The 20,786-nt window shown below is 39.7% G+C and overlaps 1 protein-coding gene and 1 non-coding gene across 2 annotated transcripts in view; one reads left to right on the forward strand and one right to left on the reverse strand.

Annotated features, from left to right (window-relative positions):
• The window catches only part of LOC145414620 (uncharacterized), a 784,070-nt gene that overhangs the window by 344,561 nt on the left and 418,723 nt on the right, over positions 1-20,786 (reverse strand). The gene's annotated exons all lie outside the window — the stretch shown is intronic.
• LOC145414798 (5S ribosomal RNA) lies at positions 15,810-15,928 on the forward strand. Its single transcript, XR_013899951.1, has one exon. It is a non-coding gene; the product is annotated as a 5S ribosomal RNA (ribosomal RNA).

A 20,786-nucleotide genomic window follows, 5' to 3' on the forward strand; every position in this document is an offset into this window, starting at 1 on the left:
TGAAACGGAACACTAACTCAGGAGAACACATGGATGAAAGAGTATCTTTTTTCTGGTCTGCAAACATTTTCACTCCATTTTGTTCCCTAAAACAGCCAGACCCGTAAATTTTAGTCTAACTATACAGCCTAATGTCTCTCCCAAAGGCCACATGATACGAGAAGGCGAAACTTTGACAACAACTTTGGGGTTGGGGGGTGGGAGTAAAATACCGTGGAGCTACGTATCAACAAAAGGGTACTCAGTGGAGGTGGTGTTGACCCAGTCCAACTTCTGTTTTTGTTAATGCCATTTTTAATAACACTGATGTTTTTAATTACAACAGTTATATCTCTTTCAGTGTTTTACCTGATGGTGCACATAGGTGGAGGTAAATACGTGGGGTAAGATGGTAAAAAGGGGTAAAAGTGAGAGTTTGCTTTCTCTGACGCTCCACATAATGCCCTACAAGCTTCTCAGTCAGTTTCGGGACAACATATAAACATTCTCAGCTGCCAGGATTGCATCACTTCCTACGCACGATCTTTATCTTCTCCCTGTCCTTCCAAATCATTATGATGGTGCTTTCTTTTATGCTATGGTTTTTCTTTTTTTCTTTTGCCATTTTGGTATTTGTACGCTTAAAGCAGTGGAAGAACCTTACCAATTCAGTTCATATTCCTCCAGTTTGTTTTCTGTATTTTTCTATTTTCAGGGTGGTAAATTACCTTTTCCTGCTGAAAAATTTCCCAATTTTTATCATCACGTTCCTTAAGCCATAACATGATTGTCTTGATGTACTCAAAGGTGACTTTCGTCTCCCAACTTCCCAATTGGATGCTACGTTAGGTTAGGTTAAATTATAAGGTATAGTTAAGCTATGTTAGGTCAAGTTTAAACACTTAGGTTAGGACAGGCCCTAATTTCGCCATAACCCTGATTTGTCAAACAAGTTGACAGCGGAATACAACTTAAAACGACGGGGGAAACAGATTTAGTATGAAACGCTTATTTACCTCCCAGAAGTAATCCGACAAACATAAGACTATCAGGAAGAAGAACGAAGAATGTGAAACTGAATGCTCACTTACACGAGCAGAAGTATTTTGTGTGTGTGTGTGTGTGTGATTAGCAAACATTTTCGTTCAGTTTCGTCTCCTAAAACTCTAAACCCATATGACTGTGAGGTAGAGTCTGTGAGACGCGAGAAAGGACTTGAGAACTGTATGCTCAGTCGGTCCTAAATGTATTGGGAAGCACAAAACCGAACGAAAAATGTGGAACTGAACACTAACAAGAACACATAGACGAAAGTATTTTTTTCTAATTAGCAAACATTTTCGTTCCATTTCGTCCCCTAAAACTGCGAAACACATTATGAGTGTGGGGTGGAACTAGGTGAAGCATGAGAAAGGATTGATAACAGTATGCTCAGTTAGTTGGAAGTGTTGCGAAGCATTAAATCGAATGAAGAATGTGGAACTGAACGCAACGATAACACATGGACGAAAGAGTAACTTTTCCTCTAATTAGCAAACATTTTCGTTCCATTTCATTCCTTAAAACTGCAAAATCCATGATAATTGTGGGTAAGAACTAGATGAGGCATGAGAAAGGACTGATAACCATATGCCCAGTTGGTCCTAAATGTGTTGGGAAGCATGAAATCAAACGAAGAATGTGGAACTGAGCTGTAACTTACGAGAACGCAAGGATTTTTTTTTTTTTTTTCTGATTAGCATACATTGTCGTTCCATTTAGTCCCCTGAAATTGCTAAAACCCATAAATTTCGTCAAACCGTTCGGCCTTGAGTTTGCCCAGAAAACATATTTCCATTCTGTATGCGTATTCATAAAAACCACCAGGAACCCTCAGCCAGGAACAATGCTTGCCCATTCATTTCAAAACTAACCATAGGTTTTTCATGAAAATATGTCCACTGTGCTTCCCAGGCAAAATTTCAGCAACCTAACCTAACCTAACCTATCCCATCTCACTAGGGCTGTTTGGCTGAGGTGGCTGGCTGTGGTACTGAGATAAATACCCATACAGAATGGAAATATGCACCCAGGAAATGTATCCAGAGGTTAGAGGGTGACGTCATAGCGCGCAGCTTTCATATTTCGTCCCCAGGCCAGCTGACTTCCCGCGTGAGCTCGAGTTTTTCCACGTGTTGACATGACTTGTCTCATTATGCTGACTGCGTTAGAACAAAAACGTGTTACTCAACCACGTGTTACTTAAGGAGTGAGTGTATATATATACATATACTGTATATATATCGCAACTGACAGTGTTCGATGTCCTTCAATTCTTCCTTGAACTTGTCTAGGGCACACACTACCCAGCCGATCTCCATCATCGACAAGTCTCCATTCTCAATCACTGGTGGTGCTGGCTGTTCTGCTTCGGTCTCCTGCTCTCAGCCCTCTTGCTCTCAGCTCCGGATTTGAGCCACTCTCCCTGCTGCCTCGCGTATTACTAGTTCAATTCACATACTATTAAAAATACATTACAATTCGATAAAAAATAGGTCCTCGCTTACAATGAAATTCACTTACTGTGAGCTCGGGTACTATGCATACCTACTGTAGTCAATTACGATTACAATTACACAAAAGTCTGTAATCGATTACAATCGAATACGATTACAGATTACGATTACCCCACGTCTGCTAAATATGTCAGATTGATATATATTATATATATATATATATATATATATATATATATATATATATATAAATGGTATTTATATGTTGTATATGTATTATACATATATATAATATATACAGTATGTATATATATATATATATATATATATATATATATATATATATATATATATATGTATATATACAATATTTATATATATATATATATATATATATATATATATATATATATATATAGACATACCATGTTGAGTACACTGCTTTCTGTCCGATCAGCGAAGTTAAGCAACGTTAGGTCTGGTTAGTACAGTAATCACTCCAATATCCGACGTAATAGAGCCATAGGTAGGTCCGGATATTGGTTCTGTCCGGATATTGGGCCCCAGCTTATGAACTTGTACTTATGGACCCTAACTCAGAGAAGCACCTATACAACTCCCTCTGGACATGCATAGCACCTATTTAAGACCCAAATCACACCAATAAGGCACATAAATGACTGAAATAAACGCAAAAGAAACATAAAATGAGGGTTTAGAAGTAGGTTCATACAGTATTAAACATTCTGGTGACTGGCTCCTGGACTGGTACTTATGGACCCTAACCTAGCCTAACTCAGAAAAACACCTTCCTACTGCACATGCATAGCTCCTAACACCCTATTCACACCAATAAAGGACATTGAAGAGTGAAATGAGGTAAGTATAGTATGGAAAAAAGTACAGTATGAAACATTCTTATGTCCGGATAGTGGGGTTGTTCGGATATTGGGCGTCCGGATATTAGAGTGATTACTGTACTTGGATGGGTGACCGCCTGGGAACATCAGATGCTGTTGGCATAACGTTCTCCCTACGTGTCAAATGGGGTTGGTGGAGGATTAGTGCCCCTCCCTGTAAAACAATTAACTCAAAGCCTTTGGCCACCCCGTTTGGGATACATGGCGTCTGGCAATGAATGAATGATATATATATATATATATATATATATATAGATAGATAGATAGATATAGATATAGATATATACTGTGTATATATATATATATATATATATATATATATATACAGATATATAGTGTGTGTATATATGTATGTATCATCCCTACATGTCAAGTGGGGTTGGTGGAGGATTAGTGCCCCTCCCTGTAAAACAATTAACTCTATGCCCTTGGCCACCCCGTTTGGGATACATGGCGTCTGGCAATGAATGAATGAATGAAATATATATATATATATATATATATATATATATATATATACAGTAATCCCTCTACTTTCCGGACGCTCACTTTCTGGACATCCCCACTTACCGGACATTGTGGGCCTGGACCATCGGAACTGAAAAATGGCCAAAAAAAGAAAAAAATCCCCCTAAAATCAGAATTTTTTCCCAACCGTAATTTGAAATTGCCGTGCGGCGCCAAACAGCTGCTTACACCATGGTCCCTTCACCCCTTCCTTCCTCCCCCCCTCCCCCCTTCCCTGTCAGGGTTGCCGTTTGTTATTTTTCATTACCAAATGTGGGCCAATTTGGTAATGAAAAATTCGTTTGTTGATGATTCAGAATAATGCATTACCAAAAGGATTTTTCACATGTATGAGGATACAAAGGATGGAGATGGTGGATTGTTTGCTCTCTCTGATTAATCTGCTACCCTACATAGCGTGAAAATAATCAACATGCTGTTAATTATAAGGAGAGTGATTACATGTATTTCCACTTGTATATATAATTAGTGAAGAATAAATGCTAGCTTTACGAATTAGGAATGAAAAGTTGAAGTTGATAATGAAAGTTGAGGAGATTGGTAATGTGGCCGCTGCAATCTGGCAACTCTGTTTCTCCGACATCAACAGTTACTCCCAAACTTCGATTGTGAATAGATCCTATCGCACTGGAAGCCACACATGCTCGTTTTTTGTGAATAAACAGTGAATATACAGCAACACCTCGCCTCTAGACCACATGGGAATTTGCAGTGTTGTGCAGTGTTAAGAAATTTGAACTTAGAGTGCAAAGGATCAACTGTGGAGAGCAAATTGGCAGTTCATCTGGCGGTTAGAACTGCAGTGGTGCAATTAAGAACGATGTGCAGTGTTAAACAATTATAGCTCACAATGCAAAGAATTAAGTGCAGCACAACACTGGATTACTGTACGAGCATCAAGAGCATTTTCACCACTGCCAAAATCTTAGAAAGGCAGCCACAAACGTGATGTAAGTACCCTGGCTGAGGTACAGTCACTTCTAATCCCTCATTCTTTGGTTCCTTTTCATTTATTTCATGCTTTATGTCCATTATTGGTGTGAATAGGGTCTTAAATAGGTTTAAATAGGTGCTATGCATGTCCGGTAGGGAGTTATTTAGGTGGCTTTCAAAGTTAGGTTGGGTTAGGGTCTATAAGTACCAGTCCAGGAGGCTGGTGCCCACTATCCGGACAGGACCACTTTCCGGACGTGCCTTTGGCTCTATTACGTCGGATAGTGGAGGGATTACTGTATAAATATATATACACTAAGCTCTCCCCGAACACGTTCTCGCCAAAAGTGCTCGCAATTATACGCGGTTAGTGCTGGGATACGTATAAGACAACGTAAGATTAAAGAACCATTACAAAAACTATAAATTTATGCGAGAGGCAGCATTTGAATGGCCAAATCCTCGAACATCAGTGCAGCACCATGTACAGTTTCTTTTGATCACATGATCGTGTCCTGCTTTTCCACAGTACTGTATTTGTAAGTTAAATAATTACATTACTGTTCTTGTACGTTTATGTACAAGTTAAAGTACAGTAACCTCTCAACTAACGCGAGTTTAAAAAACGCGATTTCATTTTAACACGAGCAAATATTTAAGGAGATATGTTTAACTAACAAGGGTTTCTCAATTTAACATGACTTTACACGTACGTGATGGTTTCAAATTAGCTGCGCACGTCTTGGACAGTCCCGAGCTGATAGACCATGTGTGGCAGTTTATGCATAAATACAATTTTTTATTTGCCTGTTGCTTAAACTGGTTTTATTCAAATTATATTAATCAAAAACGATGTTTGGCCCCATTATGAGCAATTTGGCTCATTTTCGGACAAAATTTGGCCAGGAAAGTGATGGCAGATCTAAATTGTTACAACATGATGCTGCAGCACAGAAAGAAGAAAACCACTCAGACCAAGATAAAGCAGTTCTTTACGAAGGAGACAGAAAACTTAAGGGAGTTATCTTCATCACCAGTAGCACGGGAGTCAGAGGAAGAGGAAAAGGAAGGGCAGCAGAGTGAGGAGGGACAGCAGAGCGAGGAGGGACAACACATTTAGGGTGGGAGAGTGGGGTCAGGAGGGACAGCTGCAGACAACGAGTGATGCATAGATGAAGTGAGGCTGTGTGTTGTTATTGTTTGTGACCTACTTACTGTAATGAAAATGTTGCTTTTACTGTAGTGTTTTTATGACCTACTAATGCATTAATAATGTTGAGCAACTTTCACAATGTCGTGAATGAAGCAGAATTGAAAGAAAATCCTCGTATAAAATGAAAACGGTATGTATTTGGGGAGAAGTAAACAATGCATCGGCCCAACTAGAGCTCAAATGTTGTTTATTTCTCCCCCAAAATACTGTTTTTGTTTTTACATGGATATTCCTTCAATTAATATTGTTGCTTTTAAGTACAGAGCAGCATAGCTCCCCAAATGGGTAGACTTTCCCAGAGTCCAGGAACGTAACCCCCAATATTACCACTGTTTCTTATAGGAAAATTATGTTTAAAATACACATTTTTAACTAACGCGACCTCTCCAGGAACCTAACCCTCACGTTATTTGAGAGGTTACTGTACTATTAAATAACGTTAAAGCAAGAAATAAAGTCTTATAACCAGTTTACCTAATAGGCTTCGGAATATTGCCTTTTTTATTTGTTCGTTAAAGATTTGCTGCACTGATTTTCCACGGTACTGTACTGTATTTGTAAGTTGAATATTTATTGTTCTGGTATGTAAGTTAAAGCACTTAAATAAAGTTAAAGCGTTAAATAAAGTCTTGTAATCAGTTAACCTGATTTATATGATTACCCATGATCAGAGGGTTCCAAGACAATTCTCCGTCAAGTCAATTCGCTGTCAGACTATTCCCCGTCAAAACATGGACGATTCCCCGTTGGGACAATTCGCACCCTTAACGATCCCCATCATTCTATAAATAAACGTATTTTCGCCTTTGAATTATATTTTAGCATCACCCACAGCTGTCTTCATTAATGACGGCAAATTGTCTTGTTATTGTTGTGATGGCGAATTAACTTGATGACGAATTGTCCCGAAAGCATTCGGCATCGTAATGTTGCCTTGTGTTTACGTATTTGTGTGTTGAAGTTTTGCTGTGCAGTACAAGTACTGTATTTGTAAGTTATAACTTTAAATAAACTTTCTAACCACTTAAGGTGCTTCATATTGATTACCAATGGCAGATAACAGCAAAACACTGATTTAGGGGGTCTAGGGAGCAAAATAAGGAGTATTAAAACTTACGTGGTTTCGCGCCCAACGTGCCACGGTTGGAACGAAACCCTCGCATTAGAGGCGAGCTTGCTGTGTGTGTGTATATATATATATATATATATATATATATATATATATATATATATATATACATAGACATATATATATATATATATACATACACAGTAGAGCCTTCTTATCCGCGGAATTTGCATCCGCAGATTTAAGTTTCCATGGATCAAACTTATTTTAATACTATACCCCTCCCTGTAAAACAACTAACTCAGTGTCAAATGGCCACCCTTTGCGGGATTATGGTGTCTGGCAATAGACAGAATAGATAGACAGACTATATGCTGTAACTTAATTTGAAACTGGCACACAACTCGCACTTCATTTGTAGCTACAGTTAGGATACCTGCAACCATGGACATTCCCGCCACTCCACCAGCCTAATTGTAAACAACAGTCGGTTTGTTTACATCATCTTCGCCCTTCTCATGTTTACAACGCTACTGTAATTCTCTGTGTAAGTAAAAAATGGCTTCCAAGAAACAAGTAAACGATAAAAACAATCCTTCTAAGCCAAAGAGAGAGCATACAGTGTTATCTGGCGTCCTGACAGAAGGGTCAGACTAGACTCACACTTACCTACAGTGCCACCACACATCTCGTCGCTTCACCACATTGGCACTGTAGGAACTGCACTACAGTCATTGTCGTCAACATACAGCAATCATCGTCATCTATACAGCAACCATCATCGTCATACAGCAACTGTCATTATTGTACGAAGGTCATGAAGAGAACACACAGTTTTTTGGTGAGTGGTAATATGTATTTGTAATATTTTAACCCTCTCAGACACGGTCACGCGATTCGCGTGACGTGGCCTCCATTGTGAAAAGGCACAGTCACGCGAATCGCGTGGTTTAAGCACCAAAATAATCGTCAGAAAAAAACTTATAGGCTGATTTGCGTGATTTTTTGAGGCGTCATAGCGTCGCCAATGCTCTCTCGAGGTAAGTCATTGGCAATGCTGCTTTGCCTTATCTACCTCAGCCCGCTCCCTCCAACCTCAGTGTTTGTCGAGCAGTCAGGCGGTGGTGTTTGACAGCTCGTGGTTCCCTTTAAATCGTCCATAATTCTCCCCCTCTCGCCCGAGGCAAAGGCCCTATTGACTCAGTGAGATAATACATTGTATGTGAACATACAGTGACGTGATATTGTTGATGGAACATACATATATGTATTGAAAAGCAATTCTGGCCGTTAGCAATCGTTGGGCCTTGGAGCCAGACGCATGGTCAGTGTAGCGGGGTTTCGCCACTCCGCCCCCCCGTAGGTCGTATGGCGTGAGTGGAAATACGTATATAAATGAACCCAAGGCATAAACATATATTGTGTGAAAAATACTGTGGATGGCTTGGTGAAATTATGGAGCCAGCAAGCGTTACGTACGGCATGAAACAGAGTGTTGTCAAGGGGCAAACCTGAAGTCGGGAGGGGAGAATTACCGGTGTTTTAGGGCTGGAATTATTGTGATTCTGATAGTGTAAATGCATATGGAATTGTATGAAATATATGTCAAACAAGCTGCGAGTTTCTGTGAACGAGTGTGGTGTGTGTTAAAAATAGCGTTGCCTCATACTCTCAGGGAGAAGCTGACTCACACACACACTACATAACTCCTCATCTTCAAATCCCTGGTCTAACTGGATCAACACCCCTGAAGGAAATGAGTTCTGCAAATTTTGTTGATATATATAATAATCTATTACCATTACCTCTCCAACTTTCAGACAAATAACCATTTTCTCCTACAGATTACACATATGAAAGAAAGTAAATCTCCACAGCAGTAACTATAGAAGAGTTATGTTTATGTGTAGTAGGTTATAACAATAGGAAAACATCCATGGAAGATGTAACAGTCTGTACAGATAGGGGGAAAAAAGTTGGTAGCATAGTCTTCAGGCAGGTGTGCAAGGAAAAAACAGTGTGTGTAAAAGTTGATAGCGATCGGAAGAGTAACCTCACTTTGTCGGCCAATTGCTCAAAAACTATTAGACTTATCGATTTCCTGTTACAACCACCATCAATACCACTAAATTCTACGTAAGATCAATACCAGAATGTAAGCCTTTGGTAGCGTTTTGCGGGGTAAAAGGCGAGAGAAATGTTTTTGTTCCTAGCGGTTGTTGTGTGACAAGCGCTCGGAGTAATAACATCATTTTGTCGGCCAGTTACTCGAAAACTATTAGACATCGATTTTCTGTTACAACCATCATCAATACCACTAAATTCTACGTATGATCAATACCAAAATGTAAGCCTTTGGTAGCGTTTTGGGGGATAAAAGGCGAGGGAAATGTTTTTTTCCCTCGCGTTTGTTATCAGTGACATTCACTCGGAGTAATAACCTCACTTTGTCGGCCAATTACTCGAAAACTATTAGACATCGGTTTTCTGTTACGACCATCATCAATACCACTAAATTCTACGTATAATCAATACCAGAATGTAAGCCTTTGGTAGGGGGGTAAAAGGCGAGGGAAATGTTTTTTTTCCTCGCGTTTGTTATCAGTGACATTCGCTCGGAGTAATAACCTCACTTTGTCGGCCATTTACTCGAAAACTATTAGACTTATCGATTTTCTGTTACAACCATCATCAGTACCACTAAATTTTACGTATAATCAATACCAGAATGTAAGCCTTTGGCAGCGTTTTGGGGGGTAAAAGGCGAGTTTTTTTTTTTTTTCCTCTCGTTTGTTATCAGTGACAAGCGCTCAGAGTACTAACCTCACTTTGTTGGCCAATTACTCGAAAACTATTAGACCGATTTTCTGTAACAACAATGATCTATACCACTAAATTCTACGTATGATCAATACCAAAATGTAAGCATTATGTTACGTCTTGTGCGAGAAAAGGCAGTGGAAATGAGTGTCTCTTCGTGGCTGTTACCACTGATTAACGCTCGTAGTAATACTCTCACTTTGTCAGCCAATTACTTGAAAACTATTGGATGTATCGATTTCATGTTTGAACCATGATAAAGAGCAGTAAATTCTACGTATGTACAATACATAACTATGTAATATTTATGATAGGAATTCGTTGTTAAGTAGGCGGGAACATTGCGTACGCCGTGCGCGCATCACGAAAGTCAATCACCGACGGAGTGCCTAGTACTTTCTTTCGATTTACTCGAGAACTATGAGGCGTATGGGGTTCTTCTTTGAGATGGGGAAAGCTGGTGAATTTGGGCATATTACTATGTAATAAAAACATAAGGTGTCTGGGAAAATTTAGCTATCAGAGGTCAGTGAATTTTTTCCGAAAATGGATTTCAGTTTTTGGCCATTTTCTCGAAAAGTATACATCATATCTCAACCGGATTTGTTTCGTTAGAAAGCTGATGACATTCTCTATAAAAACTTATTAGATCATTTTCCTGTATGATGGAAAACATTCAAACGGCGATGTTGGGAAGTGAAAACAGTTTACTCGACCATGCTTCCAGGGCTAATAACTTTTTTTGCTGGTGTTTTCCTGTGTTTTGGTCCTGTTTATCAGATAGAACAAACATCAATGCCTACCTTGAGAAAGGTTTCATGGGAATACATGGATTTTTGGGTGGCGAAAATAAGGCAAGAATGTGTTTCATTCGCTCAAATTTGCCGCGCGCGGGCTCCCCGGCCGGGCGGCTTCGTCGTATAAAATCATGAGCCAGAAAACTTACTGAAACTTATCGTGTGCGAGAGGGTTAAAGTATGTTTTTATTTTCTCAGGGATGTGCTTAGCTTATGTGGAAATAATATGCCATTTTGTGATGATGACTTGAGCATCCGTGGAATTTGACTCCCAAAGGAGTCTCTGGAACCTAACCCCCGTGGATAACTAAGGTCTACTGTATATATATATATATATATATATATATATATATACAGTATACATATATATATATATTTATATATACACAGTAAATTCTCAAATTTCGATGAACATAAGTACCAAAAAAACGCATCTAAATTCAAAACATCGAAATTTAAACTGAACTTCTTATGGGAAAAATCAATTTGGGTCCAGGGCCTCTCAACTTCACTACGTTAAATCATGATTTTTTTGCCCACACTCCCTGTAAACTTTATGAACTATAAATGTGGTGAACTAACTGTAGTTCTGCACTGTATTGCCATATTGTACTGTAGTGTAGAATACAGCAAAATTTGTTACAGTTTGTCAGTATCCTGTCAGTTTTTATTACAGTAGTTACAGCACACTGTACAGTACAATGCTAACCTTAGGTTATAGAATATTATCACTTGGCTGGCTGGTGTTGGTGGTGTGTGGCAGGGGTGGACCACTTAGTTGAAGCAGCCTCCTCTGTGGAGGTATCCAACCCAAATTCCTCAAAATGAAAACCATCCTTGAGTATCTGGACATCTGCAGTGTCAACATCTTCCTCCTCACCCTCTTGGATGGTTATATCTTGCAACACCTTAGTAATTGGCCTGAAGAAGATGATGATCTTTGACTGTTTCTGCTTATGAAGCCCGTGACAGCATCGAAATTCGCGATTTTGCATTGAAAAGTGAGGTAGGCAGACCACTCCAAAATGCACCTAAATTCCAATCATCGAATTCTAAACTGTAGAAAATTTGAGAATTTACTGTATATATATAGACAGTACCCTCACGTCCAACATGGTAATATTGTCATGCACAGGTCCCGTGTAGGACCAAAAATGTGTTGGACAAACAACAGAGCTTATGGGGAAAAATGAATTATGTCAGCAACCCTTGCAAAAGTCACCCTAAATACCTACCATATACCTATACATATATTGGTACTACTGTAATTATAATAAACAGTACTGTACTATGAATGATAACTAACCTTTTAGGATAGTGTTGGTGGGCTTGCTGGGAATGGAAGGTGGTATCCGAGGCTGTAGGTAGTCCTACTGGATGGCTGCTGGCGTCACTAGTAGGTAATGGCTGCTGCTCCTCCTCAACCTCCCTCATAAATCCTTCGAAATTCCTCTCCCCTTTCTTCTTCCTCTCGATGATTTCTAGCTTGGTGGCCTGAGAGAGGTGCCGTTGATTCTTGGGGTTCTCAGAAGGCTTCCTAGGCATCATGAGCAGGGTAAAATGCAGTAGCAAGGGCAGAAAATGCAGCGAGAAAAGAGCACTGTCCAGTGCAAATTATGTGACTGAGTGGCACTGTGGCGGAAGAAATTTAAACAAAACATCAAATGAGAGCAGATGCATTTTTAATTGGGCAACATCACGATCACATCACCATAGTGGGCGGGGGAGGCTACTTGATAGGAAGTTTTGATTGGCTGTCAGCGTCACGGGAACGTCCAGTATGACAGTGTTGGACCAGGGGTGATCGTGCTAGAGGCGAACTCTGCGGATTTCACCCACTTCTCGGAGCTCCGTCTGTGTTATGCTAAAGCACCCATGTTACAGTAATTAAATCGTACTAATTTTTTGCTCTCTGTGCTGGACGCGAATCGTGCTGGACAAACGCGTGTTTGGCACGAGGGTACTGTATATACACCTTGAGCTAAATAGGCCCTCGTGCACCCCCCCCACAACTTAACTTCATAGCATTTTTCTGAAGCCTTGTTATGTCCCTAACATGGAATGGACAACCAACAGTGAATAAACTGGGATACACTGGGTGATTTGAGCACATTTATATGTTTAACGTAAAACCCGGGATTTTGCGTCTCCCACAGACCTCTGAGTATACATGTTTTTCCTAAGACTGTAAATCACTCCTTATGATGTTTATAATGACATATTTGGTACCAGGGGAAAGGAAATTTTTTCTGCTATTCAGAAATCTATAATTGGTTATTGTATCTTCCACACAAAACAGGATGCCTGACATTATTTTGCCATAACCAAATTATAACTTATTTTATGCGTATGCTTGGCTAACAATACTCTTTATAATTACCTTTGAAGCTCCATTCCCTGATATCCAGTTCAGATCATCTGTTATCATAAAGCTTTAAAATGTTCTCTTCATCAAAGTCACATTTAACAATATATATAAAGTAAGATTGAAGGTGTTTTAGGAGCATATTGCAGTTTTGTGACCCGAAAATCATGAAATAGTTAGGTTAGTGACCTATTACATTTATGGTTTTCTTGGAGGTATATATTGCCCACATTCCCCTAACATATTCTCCTTATTTATAAAATATTGTTGGGTACTAATGCCTTATATTTTATACAGGCATGATAATATTAACATGTGAAGCATGGCCGAAGTCAAGGAACCACCAAAGAAAAAGAAGAGCGATGATTCAAAGACGTGCGTCACACATGTTAATGGACTGAAATATGGTGAAATAAAACTATTTCCAGAAATAAAGAATCCTGAGGAATGTTTATTAGACTACAGAATGTCAAAGCTAGACGACAGGCACAACCTCTTGGCTCTGTTCACAGGATGGATGATAACATGTACCCTCATCCCACAAGCCATCGAGCCTCATAATGGCTATCATATGGTATGTTACAATTGATTCACTGCCAATCTGGACCTTCTGAAGGATGAATAGCAGATCAAGAACCCTCTACTTCCTATAGACCTAAAAGATCTTCGTATAATAAGGGTTTATTCAAACCAGATTGCATATTTTGTGGGTCTGAGAACCCCAATATAATGAAGAGAAAGCAATCGTGGACCACAGGAGGGCTCTGCATTTTTGAGAGAGAAGGTTGGAAGAACATTCTTGAGGTAGCTGAAAGGAAAGGAGATGAAACTCTGTTAAGGCAAATTCATATGCAAGATCTCTTTGCTGTGATAATTTATGGTGCTTTCATTAACGGTAATGGATAAAATCTCTTCTAACAGTAGTCAGTGCTCATTGTATAGTATTATTTATTGTTATATTATTACCTGATGTATATAAGTAGCAACTTCAGTTAGTACATCTCTGGACCCAAGTTCGTAGGACCTTTTCATTGCTGTATTCATGTCGATATCCTTACTGTATATCAGATAAGACCTGAACATTCCAAGAGGACAGACACTCAAGCAATCTTTGAATACTTCCTGTTTGCATAGTTTGAGTCTAAGGTTTTCTCCTCTAAAATCAGGGTTTGGGAATTCTGTTTCAGATAGTCTTTCAATGTAGAGCTTTGGAAGGTCCTCTACCATCATAACTTGCATGTCTTGAATGATTTATTGTTGGATTTTCTCACATATATATTCAGATATTTTCCTATGCACTTCTTCCATTTTTTTCTGGTTTTTGTCTCTGTCTTTACTCCGCCACTTGGTTGGATCCTGGATATAACTACAGTGACATGAACAGTGGTATTCTGCTTCCACAGCAAAGAGATCTTGCCCACGAATTCACCTTAACAGAGTTTCATCTCCTTTCCTTTCAGCTACCTCAAGAATGTTCTTCCAGCCTTCTCTTCCAAAAACCCAGAGCTCTTCTGTGGTCCACGATTGCTTTCTCTTCATTATATTGGGCTTCTCTGACCCACAAAATATGCAATCTGGTTTGAATAAACCCTTATCATACAAAGATCTTTTAGGTCTATAGGAAGTAGAGGGTTCTTGATCTGAGTGTTCATCCTTCAGAAGGTCCAGATTGGCAGTGAATCAATTGTAACATACCATATGATAGCCATTATGAGGCTCGATGGCTTGTGGGATGAGGGTACATGTTATCATCCATCCTGTGAACAGAGCCAAGAGGTTGTGCCTGTCGTCTAGCTTTGACATTCTGTAGTCTAATAAACATTCCTCAGGATTCTTTATTTCTGGAAATAGTTTTATTTCACCATATTTCAGTCCATTAACATGTGTGACGCACGTCTTTGAATCATCGCTCTTCTTTTTCTTTGGTGGTTCCTTGACTTCGGCCATGCTTCACATGTTAATATTATCATGCCTGTATAAAATATAAGGCATTAGTACCCAACAATATTTTATAAATAAGGAGAATATGTTAGGGGAATGTGGGCAATATATACCTCCAAGAAAACCATAAATGTAATAGGTCACTAACCTAACTATTTCATGATTTTCGGGTCACAAAACTGCAATATGCTCCTAAAACACCTTCAATCTTACTTTATATATTGTTAAATGTGACTTTGATGAAGAGAACATTTTAAAGCTTTATGATAACAGATGATCTGAACTGGATATCAGAGAATGGAGCTTCAAAGGTAATTATAAAGAGTATTGTTAGCCAAGCATACGTGTAAAATAAGTTATAATTTGGTTATGGCAAAATAATGTCAGGCATCCTGTTTTGTGTGAAAGATACAATAACCAATTATAGATTTCTGAATAGCAGAAAAAATTTCCTTTCCCCTGGTACCAAATATGTCATTATAAACATCATAAGAAGCGATTCACAGTCTTAGGAAAAACATGTATACTCAGAGGTCTGTGGGAGACGCAAAATCCCGGGTTTTACGTTAAACATATAAATGTGCTCAAATCACCCAGTGTATCCCAGTTTATTCACTGTTGGTTGTCCATTCCATGTTGGGGACATAACAAGGCTTCAGAAAAATGCTATGAAGTTAAGTTGTGGGGGGGGTGCACAAGGGGCCTATCTAGCCCACGGACTAATATATATATATATATATATTTATATATACAACGGCCATACCACGTTGAGTACACCGCTTCCCGTCCGATCAGCGAAGTTAAGCAACGTTGGGTCTGGTTAGTACTTGGATGGGTGACTGCCTGGGAACACCAGATGCTGTTGGCATCCCTACGTGTCAAGTGGGGTTGGTGGAGGATTAGTGCCCCTCCCTGTAAAACAGTTAACTCTAAGCCCTTGGCCACCCCATTTGGGATACATGGCGTCTGGCAATGAATGAAAAATATATATATATATATATACAGTAGAACCTCTCTCATTCGGACTATAGGGGGGGAAGGGTTGTCCGAATTAGCAGATTGTCCGGACCATCAGGGTAATCTCCAGTTCATACCAAAATCTATCTACATATGGTATGTTTGTTAATTATTAACATATGTGGCATATGTCAACCCTACGTTACTGCAAAAGATGAAAGTCTATCTATCTATCTATCTATCTATAGCCCGACGCCCTAATCCCGCAAAGGGTGGCCGCAGACAAAACGCCTCCAAGTCACTCTGTCACCCACCATTTGACTCCCCTCCCCCCAACTCACCCCCCCCTCCCTCATATACCTCTCAACTCCATCCCTCCACCTCATCCTCAGTCTACTAAATAACCAAACTAATCATGTACGATAGTTTTGTATTGCATAATTTACAGGTAAGGCCATGACAAGAAACTAGCCTACATTTAAAATTGTAGTAATTGACTAAGGCCCGTGTAGGCAAAAAAATAAATTATTTAATTAACTGTACTATTTGGAATAAAAATAAAACTTATGTAGGCAAAAAATACATTGTCATGTTTGGCATATTGATAACACCCATATGGGCAAGAAGCTAATGTTTGATGTACAAGTAAAGCACATTTAAGTACAAAAAATAACCTATAGTAATTATTAAACACTGCAGAATATTCTGACCCATTTTTGTGTAAGCAAACTCCTCCTTTTAACACATTTATTCATTGCAGAAGCTACACTTGCATTAAGGGGCATGGTAAGGAGGATTAACTTTTGAAATACAGCGTAAAAATATAAATGGTTGGTGAACTAGTTGATGGAACGAATGCTAGCGTGTGTTTAAACAGGCGCCCATGTTGCGACCTAACGTGATCCGAGACTAAACGAATCATAATCGCTTTCCGCGCCGATACTGAAAATGACTTTAGAATTACTTTCAACATATTTTTGGACGAAGAGAGAACCTGTATTTTTTTCACAGGAAAAATCATCAGAGAAATTACCAATATGCCGGGAATCGAACCCGGGACTCTCAGGTGAGAGCCAGGCAGCATACCACTACACCACGACCAGGTAAAAGTTAACTCACGTTGTCACAATCTTGTAACCAACGTCCCTCCGCCCCCACTGTGGGCATGAAGAGGATGAGTTAACCCCCTGGCACTCGGGCAAGTAGATGCTTTTAATCTATCCCAAACACTTACGGCAAGTCAGAATGAAGAGAGAACCTGTATTTTTTTCACAGGAAAAATCATCAGAGAAATTACCAATATGCCGGGAATCGAACCCGGGACTCTCAGGTGAGAGCCAGGCAGCACACCACTACACCACGACCAGGTAAAAGTTAACTCACGTTGTCACAATCTTGTAACCAACGTCCCTCCGCCCCCACTGTGGGCATGAAGAGGATGAGTTAACCCCCTGGCACTCGGGCAAGTAGATGCTTTTAATCTATCCCAAACACTTACGGCAAGTCAGAATGAAGAGAGAACCTGTATTTTTTTCACAGGAAAAATCATTCTGACTTGCCGTAAGTGTTTGGGATAGATTAAAAGCATCTACTTGCCCGAGTGCCAGGGGGTTAACTCATCCTCTTCATGCCCACAGTGGGGGCGGAGGGACGTTGGTTACAAGATTGTGACAACGTGAGTTAACTTTTACCTGGTCGTGGTGTAGTGGTATGCTGCCTGGCTCTCACCTGAGAGTCCCGGGTTCGATTCCCGGCATATTGGTAATTTCTCTGATGAATATTTTTGGACCTTATAATTTTTTAACTGTGTCCGAATTAACAGAAATCCGGATCAAAGGGGTCCAGACCAAAGAGGTTCTACTGTCTACAGTAATCCCTCCAATATCCGACGCAATAGAGCCAAAGGCATGTCCGGATAGTGATCCTGTCCGGATATTGGGCCCCAGCCCCATGGACTTGTACTTATGGACCCTAACTCAGAAAAACACCTATACAACTCCCTCTGGACATGCATTGCACCTATTTAAGACCCAAATCACACCAATAAGGGACATCTATCTATCTATCTATTGCCAGACGCCTCAATCCCGTTTGGGATGGCCACAAACAAATCGCCTCCAAGTCGCCCTGTCCCCCGCCATTTCACTGCCCTGCTCCCAACTCACACCCCCCTCTCTCATATACCTCTCCACCCCATCCCTCCATCTCATCCTCGGCCTCCCCCTCCCTCTTCCTCCCTCCACCTCACTCACATACACTCTCTTCGTCAGTCTTTCACCCTCCATCCTCTCAACATGGCCATCCCACCTCAGTGTGTTCCTCATAACGCTTCCTATCACATCCACATCAACACCACAACGCTCCTTTATATCCTTATTCATCAGCCTGTCTCTCCATGTGACTCCACAGGCATAAAAGACTGAAATAAATGCAAAAGAACCATAAAATAAGGTTTTAGAGGTGAGTTTATACCATATTAAACATCCTGGGTCCTTACAAGTCCGTGGCTCCTGGACTGGTTTGAACCGCCAGTTTGCAGTCCACAGTTAATCCTCTGCACTCTAAATTCTAATTTCTTAACACTGCACAACACTGTAAATTCTCGTGTGTTCTAGTGGCGAGGTATTGCAGTTTATTCACTGTTTATTCACAAAAAACAAGCACCTGTGGCTTGCACTACTATAAACATCTGCTCTCGATCGGAGTTTGGCTTTGACTGTTGATGATGGCAGGGTAACAGAGTTGCCAGATCACAATGGCCACATTACCAATCTCCTCAATTTTCATTATCAAATTTAACTTTTCATTATCAAATTCGTAAAACTAGCATTTATTCTTCACTAATTTATATATACAAGTGGAAATACATGTAATCACACTCCTTATAATTAACATCATGTTGATTATTTTCACGCTATGTAGGGTAGCAGATTAATCAGAGAGAGCAAACAATCCACCATCTCCATCCTGTGTATCCTCATACATGTGAAAAATCCATTTGGTAATGCATTATTCTGATTCCTTACCAAATGAATTTTTCATTACCAAATTGGCCCACACTTGGTAATGAAAAATACCAAATGGCAACCCTGACAGGGGAGGGGGGAGGGGGAGGAAGGAAGGGGTGAAGGGACCATGGTGTAACAGCTGTTCGGCGCCACGCGGCAATTTCAAATTACGGGAGGGAAAAAAGTCAAATTTTTTTTCGAATTTTTTGAGGTTTTTGGCCCATTTTGGGAATATTGGATCCCAGGATGATTATGTCCGGTTAGTGGGGATGTTCGGATATTGGGCGTTCGGATATTAGAGGGATTACTTATATATATATATATATATATATATATATATATATATATATATATACATATATACTGTATATACAGTAAACTCTCCCGGAACACGTTCTCACTGAACGCGCTCGCAATTATACACAGTTAGTGCTGGGATATGTATAAGATAACATGATTAAAGAACCATTACGAAAACTATATATTTACACAAGAGAGGCCTTTGATAGGCCAAATCCTCGAACATCAGCTCAGCACGTATGGTTTGTTTTGATCACATAATGTGATTCGCTGTATTGCTTTTCCTCAGTACTGTATTTGGAAGTTAAATATTTACAGTACTGTTCTGGTAAGTTTATGTAAAAGTTAAAGTATTATTAAATAACGTTCAAGCAAGAAATAAAGTCTTATAACCAGTTTTCTGATAGGCGTCAGAATATTACCTTTTTTATTTGTTTGTTAACCCCTAAAACGCGGCTGTGTACGCGCAATCCCCCCCCCTGTGGCGGGGTTGTAGCGGGGTCTGAGTACCTGTGGAAAAATATTAGCCAAAAATCATAGATTAACCCTAGAGCATTAAAATTTTTATGGCATATATTACTTACATTCAGCTATCTCCTGAGCCACATGTTGAGCCTTTGTTGACTACCAAAGGACTTGTGAAGACTTGCAAAGTTGGGTAACAAAGTCTTCACTCTCACACCTCCAGAAACCCGGTTTTCTTTCTACCACAGCCTCAATCTGTCACAGTACACTTTATACAACAACGTACAGGTTGTTTGGAATCCGTATTTGTAAATAAGAACTGAAAATAAGGCTAAAATGGACGGAGCACACGGCCGACATGCAGCGCGGTGGCGATCTTCCCGTCAATATTGTCACATTTGCCTTTTCTCGGCAAAAAACACGTATACTCCTTTTTTATCCATCATAGGACTTCGCAAACGTTTGCCTGTCACTATTACGGTCATAAAAATCAATGTCACTGCCAGTATTGTGGATTGGGACTGAGGAAGACCACCGCGGCGCGAGTTTATTCAGCCTTACGGCAGGCACTTTATTCTCGCTCCTGTCGGCCACTCGCACTTCATTTCTATCGCTCACTTTCACTGTATCTTTTTTTTTTTTTGCCTTATTCATCAGTGTCACTGTCCAGTGTTATAAAAATAATATTTTATACACAAAAAACTTTCACTTTCAGAACATAGAATAGGAAAATATGCTTTTATCTTTTTACACTGGAGTGACTGTCACTCGCAATACTTATATGATTACTATGTACAATTATTTACAACAAAAAACACTGTAACTGTCAGTGCTTTTACAAGTACATACACTAATTTACACTCATCAGGCTGTCACTGTCAACACGTAAAAGAAAACTAAACAATATTATCACTGTCACTCTCAGTATTTTTCCCAATATTTTTACCCCTATTTTCAAAATCTACTTAGGCTGTGGTAGTCGAAAAAACACGGGTA

Source organism: Coenobita brevimanus, chromosome 100, assembly GCF_032717465.1.
Source record: "Coenobita brevimanus isolate Jiangsu-jjx chromosome 100, ASM3271746v2, whole genome shotgun sequence".
In the NCBI taxonomy this organism is placed as follows: domain Eukaryota; kingdom Metazoa; phylum Arthropoda; class Malacostraca; order Decapoda; family Coenobitidae; genus Coenobita; species Coenobita brevimanus.